Raw genomic sequence first — 14,301 nt, 5'->3', positions numbered from 1 at the left:
AGAGAGGGAAGTGAGTGATAAAACATTAAGATTAACATTTCAATACAGTCGTTCCCCACCTCAGGGCATCGCACTGGCCTTCAGAGGCAATGAATGACATTAGTAATGAGCTGCCAGTTGTAATGTGGGTTTGGGGATGATTTCGGGATTAGCAGCCCGTGAACAATGTGCCATTTATCCATTGTTCAGCGAGAGGGCACAGGAGGGACATGGGAAAATTAGCAAAGGAGGAAAGAAGAATCTCCAATTGAATGGCTTTGTGAAGAAACTATCAACAGCATCTGGCATTCAGGCAGTGTCTGCACTATGGCAAAACACACCAAACTGCTTCACAGGAACATCATCCAACAGAATCTGACAAGGAGACACATGAGGAGATAGCAGGGAGAGGTGACCAGAGACTTGGTTAAAGATGGAGGAGAGGAGAGTCTTCAAGAAAGAGAGAGAGAGAGAGAGAGAATGACAGAGAGAGAGAGACAGTGAGAGAGACTGAGAGAGAGAGAAATAGAGAGAGAGAGAGAAAGAGAGAGAGAGAAATAGGGAGAAAGAGAGGAAGAAACAGAGAAAAATAGAGACAGAGAGACGGAGAGAGAGACAGAGAGAGAGAAAGAGAGAGAAAAAGAGAGATTGAGAAAGAGAGAGACATAGAGAGGAAGACAGAGAGAGAGAGAGACAGAGAGAGAGACAGAGAGAGACAGAGAGAGCGACAGACACAGAGAGAGAGACAAAGAGAGACAGAGAGCGAGAGAGAGAGACAGACAAACAGACAGAGAGAGAGTCAAAGAGAGCGAGAGAGAGACAGAGAGAGAGAGAGTGAGACAGAGAGACAGAGAGAGACAGAGAGAAAGGTGGAGAGGGTTAGGGAGGGAAATCCGGATCTCAGGGCCCCAGGCAGCTGAAGGCACGGTCACCAATGGTGCAGCGATGGGAATCGGGGGATGGTCAAGAGGCCGGAATTGGAGGAGCGCAGAGATCTCAGAGGGTCGTAGGGGCTGGAGGAGGTTATTGAGATAGGGAGGGTTGTGGGTGCTGGAGGAGGTTACAGGGATGGGGAAGGTAGTAGGGGCTGGAGGGTGTTACAGAGATAGGGAGTGTTGTAGGGGCTGCAGGAGGCTACAGAGATAGGGAGAGTTGTAGGGACTGGAGGAGGTTACAGAGATATGGAGGGTTGTAGCAGCTGGAGGAGGTTACAGAGATAGGGAGGGTTGTAGGGGCTGGAGAAGGTTAGAGATAAAGGGAGGGTTGTAGGTGCTGGAGGAGGTTACAGAGATAGGGAGGGTTGTAGGGGCTGGAGGAGGTTACAGAGATAGGGAGGGTTGTAGGGGCTGGAGGAGGTTACAGAGATAGGGAGGGTTGTAGGGGCTGGAGGAGATTACAGAGATAGGGAGGGTTGTAGGGGCTGGAGGAGGTTACAGAGATAGGGAGGGATGTAGGAGTTGGAGGAGATTACAGAGATAGGGAGGGTTGTAGGGGCTGGAGGCGGTCACAATTACAACAGTGCAGCACTCCTCATTCCTGTACAATTCAAACATATTGCTGGTGTACCCCTCATTTCGAATCCAGTGTGTTACACACTCCACATGTCTGTTATTCTGTATATAAACCTCCCCGACCTCATCAAAAAGATTCCAGTCCGTAACTCACTCTCAGGTATCTGTTATTCTATATATAAATCTCACCGAAACCCTCGATTAGATTCCAGTGTGTAACTCACTTGCGGGTATCTGTTATTCTATATATAAACCACCCCGAACCCCTCGATTAGATTCAGGTCTGTAACTCACTCCCGGGTATCTGTTATTCTATACATAAACCACCCTGAACCCGTCGATTAGATTCCAGCCTGTAACTCACTCCCGGGTATCTGTTATTCCATATATAAACCACCCCGAACCCCTCGATTAGATTCTAGTCTGTAACTCTCTCCTGGGTAGCTCGTATTCTATATATAAACCACCCTGAACTACTTGATTACATTCCAGTCTGTAACTCACTCCCGGGTATCTGCTATTCTATATATAAACCTCCCCGAACCCCTCGATTAGATTCCAGTCTGCAACTCACTCCTGGGTATCTGTTATTTTATATATAAACCACCCCGAGCCCCTCGATTAGATTCCAGTCTGTAACTCACTCCTGGGTGTCTGTTATTCTATATATGTACAACCCCAAACCCCTCGATTAGATTTCAGTCTGTAACTCACTCCTGGGTAGCTCGTATTCTATATGTAAAGATAACGCTGAAGCTTTCGCAACAATCTACAGCCAGAAGTGCCGAGTGGATGATCCATCTCGGCCTCCTCCGGAGGTTCCCAGCATCACAGATGCCAGTCTTCAGTCAATTCGATTCACTCCACGTGATAGCAAGAAACAGTTAAAGGCACTGGACACTGTAAAGGCTATGGGGCCTGATAATATTCTGGCAATAATACTGTAGACCTGTGCTCCAGAACTTGCCGTGACCCTAGCCAAGCTGTTCCAGTACAGCTACAACACTGGCATCTACCCGGCTATGTGGGAAATTGCCCAGGTATGTCCTGTACACAGAAAGCAGGACAAATCCAACCCGGCCAAATACCTCCCCATCAGTCTACTCTCCATCATCAGTAAAGTAATGGAAGGAGTAACAACAGAGCTAACAAGCGGCACTTGCTTAGCAATAACCTGCTCACTGATGCCCAGTTTGGGTTCTACCAGGGCCACTCAGCTCCTGGCCTCATTATAGCCTTGGTTCAAACATGGACAAAAGAGCTGAGCTCCGGAGGTGAGGTGAGAGTGACTGCCCTTGACATCGAGGCAGCATTTGACCGATTGTGGCATCAAGGAGCCCTAACAAAACTGGGGTCAATGGGAATCAGGGGAAAACGCTCCACTGGTTGGAGTCATACCTAGCACAAAAGGAGATGGTTGTGGTTGTTGGAGATCAGTCATCTCAGCTCCAGGACATCACTGCAGGAGTCCCTCAGGGTTAGTGTCCTCGGCCCAACCATCTTCAGCTGCTTCATCAATGACCTTCCTTCCATCATAAGGTCAGAAGTGGGGATGTTCGCTGATGGTTGCACAATGTTCAGCACCATTCGCGACTCCTCAGATACTGAAGCAGAACATGTCCAAATGCAGCAAGACCTGGACAATATCCAGGCTCAGGGCTGACAAGTGGCAAGTAACATTCACACCACACAAGTGTCAGGTATTGACCATCTCCAACAAGAGAGAATCCAACCTTCATCCCTTCATGTTCAATGGAATTACCATCACTGAATCCCCCACTATCAACATCCTGGGGGTTACCATTGACCAGAAACTGAACTGAACCAGCCATATAAATACTGTAGCTACAAGAGCAGGTCAGAGACTGGGAATCCTGCGATGAGTAACTCACCTCCTGACTCCCCAAAGACTGTCCACCATCTACAAGACACAAGTCAGGAGTGTGATGGAATACTCCCCACTTGTCTGGATAAGTGCAGCCCCCACAACACTCAAGAAGCTCGACACCGTCCAGGACAAAGCAGCCCCGCTTGATCGACACCCCATCCACAATAATTCACTCCCTCCACCACCGACATACAGTAGCAGCAGTGTGTGTACCATCTACAAGATGCACTGCAGGAATTCACCAAGAATCCTTCGACAGCACCTTCCAAACCCACGACCACTACCATCTAGAAGGACAAGGGCAGCAGATAGATGGGGACACCCACCACCTGGAAGTTCCCCTCCAAGTCACTCACCATCCTGACTTGGAAATATATCCGCTGTTCCTTCACTGTCACTGGGTCAATGTCCTGGAACTCACTTTCTAACAGCACTGTGGGTCTACCTACACCACATGGACTGCAGCGGTTCAAGAAGGCAGCTCACCACTACCTTATCAAGGGGAATTAGGGATTGGCAATAAATGCTGGGCCCAGCCAGCGAAGCCCACACCCCGTGAATGAATTTTAAAAATCCACCCGAACCCTCTCAATTAGATTCCAGTCTGTAACTCACTCGCAGGTATCTGTTATTCTGTATATAAACCACCCCAAAATCCCTCGATTAGATTCCAGTCTGTAACTCACTCGCAGGTATCTGTTATTCTGTATATAAACCACCCCGAAACTCTCGATTAGAATCCAGTCTGCAACTCACTCCCGGGTATCTGTAATTTTATATATAGACCACCCCGAACCCCTCGATTAGATTCCAGTCTGCAACTCACTCCCGGGTATCTCTTATTCTGTATATAAACCACACCGAACATCTCGATTAGGTTCCAGTCTGTAACTCACTCCCGGGTATCTGTCATTCTGTATATAAACCACCCCGAAACTCTCGATTAGATTCCAGTCTGTAACTCACTCCCGGGTATCTGTCATTCTGTATATAAACCACCCCGAAACTCTCGATTAGATTCCAGTCTGTAACTCACTCCCGGTATCTGTTATTCTGTATATAAACCACCCCGAACCCCTCGATTAGATTCGACTCTGTAACTCACTCCCGGGTTTCTGTTATTCTATATGTAAACCACCCCGAACCCCTCGATTGGATTCCAGTCTGTAACTCACTCCCGGGTATCTGTTATTCTATGTATAAACCACACCGAACCCCTCGATTAGATTCCAGTCTGTAACTCACTCCCGGGTATCTGTTATTCTATATATAAACCACCCCGAACCCCTCGATTAGATTCCAGCCTGTAACTCAATCCTAGGTATCTGTTATTCTATATACAAACCACCCCGAACACCTCGATTAGATTCCAGTCTGTAAGTCACTCCCGGGTATCTGTTATTCTATAAATAAACCCCCCCAAACCCCTCGATTGGATTCCAGTCTGTAACTCACTCCCGGGTATCTGTTATTCTATATATAAACCACCTCGAACCTCTCGATTAGATTCCAGTCTGTAACTCACTCCCGGGTATCTATTATTCTATATATATACCACCTCGAACCCCTCGATTAGATTCCAGTCTGTAACTCACTCTCAAGCATCTGTTTTTCTATTTATAAGTAACCCCGAACTCCTCGATTAGATTCCAGTCTGCAACTCACTCCGGGACATCAGTTATTCAATATATAAATCACCTCAAACACCTCGATGAGATTCCAGTCTGTAACTCACTCCCGGGTATCTATTATTCTATATATACACCACACCGAACCCCTCGATTAGATTCCAGTCTGTAACTCACTCCCGGGTATCTGTTATTCTATATATAAACCATTCAGAACCCCTCAATTAGATTCCAGTCTGTTAGTCACTACCGGGTATCTGTTATTCCATATATAAACCACCCCGAACCCCTCAATTAGATTCCAGTCTGTAACTCACTCCCGGGTATCTATCATTCTATATATACACTACCCGGAAAACCTCGATTAGATTCCAGTCTGTAACTCACTTCTGGGTATCTGTTATTCTATATATAAACCACCCCAAACCCCTCGATTAGATTCCAGTCTGTAACTCACGCTTAGGTATCTGTTATTCTATATGTAAACCATCCAGAAGCCTCGATTAGATACCAGTATGTAGCTCACTCCGGGGTATCTGTTATTCTATATATAAACCACCCCAAACCCCTCGATTAGATTCCAGTCTGTAACTCACCCTTAGGTATCTGTTATTCTATATGTAAACCATCCTGAAGCCTCGATTATATTCCAGTCTGTAACTCACTCCCGGTATCTGTTATTCTATATATGAACCAACCAGAACCCCTCAATTAGATTCATGTCTGTAACTCACTCCCGGGTATCTATTTTTCTATATAAAATCCACTCCGAACCCCTTGATTAGATTCCAGTCTGTAACTCACTCCGGGGTATCTGTTATTCTGTATATAAACCACCCCGAACCCCTCGATTAGTTTTAAGTCTGTAACTCACTTCTGGGTATCTGTTATTCTATATATAAACCACCCAGAACCCCTCGATTAGATTCCAGTCTGTAACTCACTCCCGGGTATCTGTTATTCTATATATAAACATCCCCGAATCTCTCGATTAGATTCCAGTCTGTAACTCATTCCTGGATATTTGTTATTCCATATATAAACTACCCCGAACCTCTAGATTAGATTCCAGTCTGTACCTCACTCCCGGGTATCTGTTATTCTATATATAAACCACCCAGAAACCCTCAATTTGATTCAAGTCTGTAACTCACTAATGGGTATCTGTTATTCTATATATAAACCATCCAGAAACCCTCAATTTGATTCAAGTCTGTAACTCACTAATGGGTATCTGTTATTCTATATATAAACCACCCTGAGCCCCTCAATTAGATTCCAGTCTGAACTCACTCCTGGGTATCTGTTATTCTATATATAAACCACCCTGAACCACTCGATTAGATTTCTGTCAGTAACTCACTCCCGGGTATCTGTTATTCTATATATAAAACCTCTGAACCCCTCGCATAGATTCCAGTCTGTAACTCTCTCCCAGGTATCTATTATTCTATATATAAACCAATCCGAACCCCTTGATTAGATTCCAGTCTGTATCTCACTCCCGGGTATCTGTTATTCTATGTATAAACCACCCCGAACCCCTCGATTAGATTCCAGTCTGTAACTCACTCCTGGGTATCTGTTATTCTATATATAAACCACCCCGAAACCGTCGATTAGATTCCAGTCTGTAACTCACTCCCGGATATTTGGTATTCTATATATAAACCACCCCGAAGCCCTCGATTATATTCCAGTCTGTAACTCTATCACGGGTATCTGTTATTCTATATATAAACCATCCTGAACCCCTCAATTAGATTCCAGTCTGTAACTCACTCCCGGGTATCTGTTATGCTATATATAAACCACTCTCAACCCCTCGATTAAATTCCATATTGTAACTCACTCCCAGGGATCTGTTATTCTATATATAAACCACCCCCCCGAGTCCCTCAATTAGATTCCAGCCTGTAACTCATTCCCGGGTATCTGTTTTTATTTATATAAACCACCCCGAACCCCTCGATTAGATTCCAGTCTGTAACTCATTCCCTGGTATCTGTTATTCTATATATGAACCAACAGAACCCCTCGATCAGATTCCAATCTGTAACTCACTCCCGGGTGTCTGTTATTCTATATATAAACCTCCCCGAACCCCTCGATTAGATTCCAGTGTGTAACCCATTCCTGGGTAACTGGTTTTCTATGTATGAACCACCCCGAACCCTACGATTTGACTCCAGTCTGTAACTTTCTCACAGTATCTGTTATGCTATCTAATCCACCCCAAACCCCTCGATTAGATTCTGTAACTCACTCCTGGGTATCCGTTATTCTGAATATAATCCACCCCGAAACCTTCAATTAGATTCCAGTCTGTAACTCACTCCTGGGTATCTGTTATTCTATATATAAACCACACCAAACCCCTCAATTAGATTCCAGTCTGTAACTCAATCCCGGGTATCTGTTATTCTATATATAAACCATCCTGAACACCTCAATTAGATTCCAGTCTGTAACTCAATCCCGGGTATCTGTTATTCTATATATAAACCACCCCGAGCCCTTCGATTAGATTCCAGTCTGTAGCTCGCTCTCGGGTATTTATTAGTCTATATATAAACCACCCCGAACCCCTCGATTAGATTCCAGCCTGTAACTCACTCCTGGGTATCGGTTATTCTATATATAAACCACCCAGATCCCCTCAATTAGATTCCAGTCTGTTATTCACTCCCTGGTATCTGTTATTGTACATATGAACCACTCCAAACCCCTCGATTAGATTCCAGTGTCTAACTCACTCCCAGTATCTGTTATTCTATAAATAAACCACGCTGAACTCTTCGATTAGATTCCAGTCTGTAACTCACTCCCGGGTATCTGTTATTCTAATATGTAAACCATCCTAAAGCCCTCGATTTGATTCCAGTCTGTAACTCACTCCCGGGTATCTGTTATTCAATATATAAACTACCCCAAGACCCTCCATTAGATTCCTGATACTAACGCACTCCTGGGTATCTGTTATTCTATATATAAACTTCCCCAAGACCTTCCATTAGATTCCTGGTACTAACGCACTCCTGGGTATCTGTTATTCTATATATAAACTTCCCCAAGACCTTCCATTAGATTCCTGATACTAACGCACTCCTGGGTATCTGTTATTCTATGTATAGATTCGATTCGATTCCAGTCTGTAACTTTCTCACAGTATCTATTATTCTATCTAAACCACCGCAAACCCCTCGATTAGATTCTGTAACTCATGCCTGGGTATCTGTTATTCTCTATATAAACCACCCCGAAACCCTCAAGTAGATTCCAGTGTGTAACTCATTCCCGGGTATCTGGTATTCTTTGTATAAACCACCCCAAACCCCTTGATTAGATTCCAGCCTGTAATTCACTCCCGGAGTCTGTTATTCTATACGTAAACCATCCCAAACCCCTTAATTAGACTCCAGTCTGTAACTCACTCCCGGGTATCTGTTATTCTATATATAAACCTCCCCGAACCCCTCGATCAGATTCCAGTCTATAACTCACTCCCGGGTATCTGTTATTCAATATGTAAACAACCCCAAGACCCTCGATTAGATTCCTGATACTAACTCACTCCTGGGTAACTGTTATTCTATTTATAAACCACCCAAACCCCTCAATTAGATTCCAGTCTGTAACTCACCCTTAGGTATCTGTTATTCTATATATAAACCACCCCGATTCCCGCGATAAGATTCCAGACTGTAACTCACGCTTGCTTATCTGTTATTCTATATATAAACCATCCCGAACCTCTCAATTGGATTCTAGTCTATAAATCTCGCCCGGGTATCTGTTATTCTATGTGTAAACTACCCCAAACCCCTCACTTAGATTCCAGCCTGTAACTCACTCCCAGTATATGTTATTCTATAAATAAACCACCCCGAACTCTTCGATTAGATTCCAGTCTGTAACTCACTCCCGGGTATCTGTTATTCTGTATATAAACCCCCCCCGAATTCCTCAATTAGATTCCAGCCTGTAACTCACTCCCGGTATCTGTTATTCTATATATAAACCACCCCAAACCCCTCGATTAGTCTCCAGTCTATAACTCACCTCTGGGCATCTGTTATTTTATATATCAACCACCCCCCGAACCCCTCGATTAGATTCCAGTCTGTAACTCACCCCCGGGTGTCTGTTATTCTATATATAAACCACCCCGAACCCCTCGATTAGATTCAAGTGTGTAACCCATTCCCGGGTAACTGGTTTTCTATGTATAAACCACCCCAAACCCTTCGATGAGATTCCAGTCTGTAACTCACTCCTGGGTATCTGTTATTCTATATATAAACCACCCCGAACCCCTCAATTAGATTCCAGTCTGTAACTCACTCCCCGGTATTTGGTAATCTATATATAAACCACACCGAAGCCCTCGATTAGATTCCAGTCTGTAACTCACTCCCGAGTATCTGTTATTCTATATATAAACCACCCCGAACCCCTCAATTAGATTCCAGTCTGTAACTCAATCCATGGTATCTGTTATTCTATATATAAACCATCCCGAACCCCTCGATTAGATTCCAGTCTGTAACTCAATCCATGGTATCTATTATTCGATATGTAAACCATCCTGAAGCCCTCGACTAGATTCCAGTCTGTAACTCACTTTCAAGCATCTGTTTTTCTATATATAAACCACCCCGAACTCCTCGATTAGATTCCAGTCTGCAACTCACTCCGGGGCATCTGTTATTCTATATATAAACCACCCCGAACACCTCAGTAAGGTTCCAGACTGTAACTCACTCCCGGGTATCTGTTATTCTATGTATAAACCAACCAAACCCCTCGATTTGACTCCAGTCTGTAACTTTCTCACAGTATCTGTTATTCTATCTAATCCACCCCAAACCTGCCTGGTATCTGTTATTCTATGCAAAAAGCACTTTGGACCCATCGATTAGATTCCAGTCTGTAACTCAATCCCAGTATCTGGTATTCTATATATAAACCAACCCAAACCCCTTGATTAGATTCCAGTCTGTAACTCACTCCCGGGTATCTGTTATGCTGTATGTAAACCACCCCGAACCCCTCGATTAGATTCCCGTCTGTAACTCACTCCCGGGTATCTGTTATGCTGTATATAAACCACTCTCAACCCCTCGATTAGATTCCAGTCTGTAACTCACTCCCAGGGATCTGTTATTCTATATATAAACCACCCCCCGAACCCCTCAATTACATTCCAGCCTGTAACTCATTCCCGGGTATCTGTTTTTATTCATATAAACCACCCCGAACTCCTCGATTAGATTCCAGTCTGTAACTCACTCCCTGGTATCTGTTATTCTATATATAAACCATCCTGAACACCTCAATTAGATTCCAGTCTGTAACTCATTCCCGGGTATCTGTTATTCTATATACAAACCACCCCGAGCCCTTTGATTAGATTCCAGTCTGTAGCTCGCTCTCGGGTATTTATTATTCTATATATAAACCACCCCGAACCCCTCGATTAGATTCCAGCCTGTAACTCATTCCTGGGTATCTGTTTTTATATATATAAACCACCCCGAAACCCTCGATTAGATTCCAGTCTGTAACTCATTCCCTGGTATCTGTTATTCTATATATGAACCAACCGAACCCCTCGATTAGATTCCAATTTGTAGCTCACTTCCGGGTATCGGTTATTGTGTATATAAAGCATCCCAAATCCCTCAATTAGATTCCAACCTGTAACACACACCCGGGTATCTGTTATTTTATATATAAACCACCCCTAACCCCTCGATTAGATTCCAGTGTGTAACTCACTCCCGGGTAGCTGTTATTCTATATATAAACCCCGCCGAACCCCTCGATTAGATTACAGTCTGTAACTCACTGCCGGGTATCTGTTATTCTATATATAAACCTCCCCGAACCCCTTGATTAGATTCCAGTCTGTAACTCACTCCCGGGTATCTGTTATTCTATATATAAACCACCTTGGTCCCATCGATTAGATTCCTGTCTGTAACTCAATCCCATATCTGGTATTCTATATATAAACCACCCCAAACTTCTCGATTAGATTCCAGTCTATAACTCACTTCTGGGTATCTGTTATTTTAAAGATCAACCACCCTGAACCCCTCGATTAGATTCCAGTCTGTAACTCAGTCCTGAGTATCTGTTATTCTGTATATAATTCTCACTAAACTCCTCAATTAGATTCCAGTGTGTAACTTGCTCCCTGGTATCTGGTATTCCATGTATAATCCACACTGAACCTCTCGATTAGATTCCAGTCTATAACTCACTTCTGCCTATCAGTTATTTTATATATCAAGCACCCTGAACCCCTTGATTAGATTCCAGTCTGTAACTCACTCCCGGGTATCTGTTATTCAATATATAAACCACCCTGAGCCCCTCGATTAGATTCCAATCTGCAACTCACTCTCGGGTATCTGTTATTCAATATATAAACCACCCTGAACCCCTCGATTAGATTCCAGTCTGCAACTCAATCCCAGTATCTGTTATTCTATATATAAATCACCCCGAACCTCTCGATTAGATTCCAGTCTGCAACTCAATCCTAGTATCTGTTATTCTGTATATAAACCACCCCGAACCCCTTGATTAGTTTCCAGGCTATAACTCACTTCTGGGTATCTGTTATTTTATATAGCAACCACCCTGAACCCCACGATTAGATTCCAGTCTGTAACTCACTCCTGGGTATCTGTTATTCTGTATATAAACCTCCCCGAACCCCTCAATTAGATTCCAGCCTGTAACTCACTCCCGGGTATCTATTATACTGTATATAAACCACCCCGAACACCTCGATTAGATTCCAGTCTGTAACTCACTCCTGGGTATCTATTATTCTATATATGAACCACCCCGAAACCCTCGATTACTTTCCAGTCTGTAACTCACTCCTGGGTATCTGTTATTCTATATATAAACCATCCCGAACTCCTCGATTATATTCCAGTCTGTAACTCACTCCCGGATATCTGTTATTCTATATATAAACCACCCCGAACCCCTCGATTACTTTCCAGTCTGTAACTCACTGCCGGGTATCTGTTATTCTATATATAAACCACCCAGAACCCCACAATTAGATTCCAGTCTGTAACTCATTCCCGGGTATCTGTTATTCTATGTAGAAACCACCCCGCACCCTCAATTAGATTCCAGTCTGTAACTCACTCCCGGATATCTGTTATTCTATATATAAAGCATCCCAAATCCCTCGATTAGATTCCAACCTGTAACACACACCCGGGTATCTGTTATTCTATATATAAACCACCCAGAACCCCTCGATTAGATTCCAGTCTGTAACTCAATCCATGGTATCTGTTATTCTATATATAAACCACCCCGAACTCCTCGATTAGATTCCAGCCTGTAACTCACTCCCGGATATCGGTTATTCTATATATAAAGCATCCCAAATCCCTCAATTAGATTCCAACCTGTACCACACACCCGGGTATCTGTTATTTTATATATAAACCACCCCGAACCCCTCAATTAGATTCCAGTGTGTAACTCACTCCTGGGTAGCTGTTATTCTATATATAAACCCCGCCGAACCCCTCGATTAGATTACAGTCTGTAACTCACTGCCGGGTATCTGTTATTCTATATATAAACCTCCCCGAACCCCTTGATTAGATTCCAGTCTGTAACTCACTCCCGGGTATCTGTTATTCTATATATAAACCACCTTGGTCCCATCGATTAGATTCCTGTCTGTAACTTAATCCCATATCTGGTATTCTATATATAAACCACCCCAAACTTCTCGATTAGATTCCAGTCTATAACTCACTTCTGGGTATCTGTTATTTTAAAGATCAACCACCCTGAACCCCTCGATTAGATTCCAGTCTGTAACTCAGTCCTGAGTATCTGTTATTCTGTATATAATTCTCACTAAACTCCTCAATTAGATTCCAGTGTGTAACTTGCTCCCTGGTATCTGGTATTCCATGTATAATCCACACTGAACCCCTCGATTAGATTCCAGTTTATAACTCACTTCTGCCTATCAGTTATTTTATATATCAAGCACCCTGAACCCCTTGATTAGATTCCAGTCTGTAACTCACTCCCGGGTATCTGTTATTCAATATATAAACCACCCTGAGCCCCTCGATTAGATTCCAGTCTGCAACTCAATCCTAGTATCTGTTATTCTGTATATAAACCACCCCGAACCCCTCGATTCGTTTCCAGTCTATAACTCACTTCTGGGTATCTGTTATTTTATATAGCAACCACCCTGAACCCCACGATTAGATTCCAGTCTGTAACTCACTCTCGGGTATCTGTTATTCAATATATAAACCACCCTGAACCCTCGATTAGATTCCAGTCTGCAACTCAATCCTAGTATCTGTTATTCTGTATATAAACCACCCCGAACCCCTCGATTAGTTTCCAGTCTATAACTCACTTCTGGGTATCTGTTATTTTATATAGCAACCACCCTGAACCCCACGATTAGATTCCAGTCTGTAACTCACTCCTGGGTATCTATTATACTGTATATAAACCACCCCGAACCCCTCGATTAGATTGCAGTCTGTAACTCACTCCTGGATATCTGTTATTATCTATATAAACCACTCGAACCCCTCGATTAGATTCCAGTCCGTAACTCACTCCTGGGTATCTGTTATTCTATGTATAAACCAGCCTGAACCCCTTGATTACTTTCCAGTCTGTAACTCACTCCTGAGTATCTGTTATTCTATATATAAACCACCCCGAAGCCCTCGATTACTTTCCAGTCTATAACTCACTCCTGGGTATCTGTTATTATCTATATAAACCACTCGAACCCCTCGATTAGATTCCAGTCCGTAACTCACTCCTGGGTATCTGTTATTCTATGTATAAACCACCCTGAACCCCTTGATTACTTTCCAGTCTGTAACTCACTCCTGAGTATCTGTTATTCTATATATAAACCACCCCGAAGCCCTCGATTACTTTCCAGTCTATAACTCACTCCTGGGTATCTGTTATTCGATATATAAACCACCCCGGACTCCTCGATTAGATTCCAGTCTGTAACTCACTCCCGGGTATCTGTTATTCTATATATAAACCACCCCGAACCCCTCGATTAGATTCCAGTCTGTAACTCACTCCCGGGTATCTGTTATTCTATATGTAAACCACCCCGAACCCCTTGATTAGATTCCAGCCTGTAACTCCCGGGTATCTGCAATCCTATGTATAATGCCTCGGAGCCGATTGCTGGCTTTGTCAGCACGTGAAGTTAGGAACGCTTTATGATTAGCACTGGCCACTT

Source organism: Carcharodon carcharias (genome assembly GCF_017639515.1).
Source record: "Carcharodon carcharias isolate sCarCar2 chromosome 24 unlocalized genomic scaffold, sCarCar2.pri SUPER_24_unloc_1, whole genome shotgun sequence".
NCBI classification, from domain to species: domain Eukaryota; kingdom Metazoa; phylum Chordata; class Chondrichthyes; order Lamniformes; family Lamnidae; genus Carcharodon; species Carcharodon carcharias.
The sequence above is the reverse complement of the archived record's forward strand: the minus strand, read 5'-3'. Positions refer to the sequence as shown.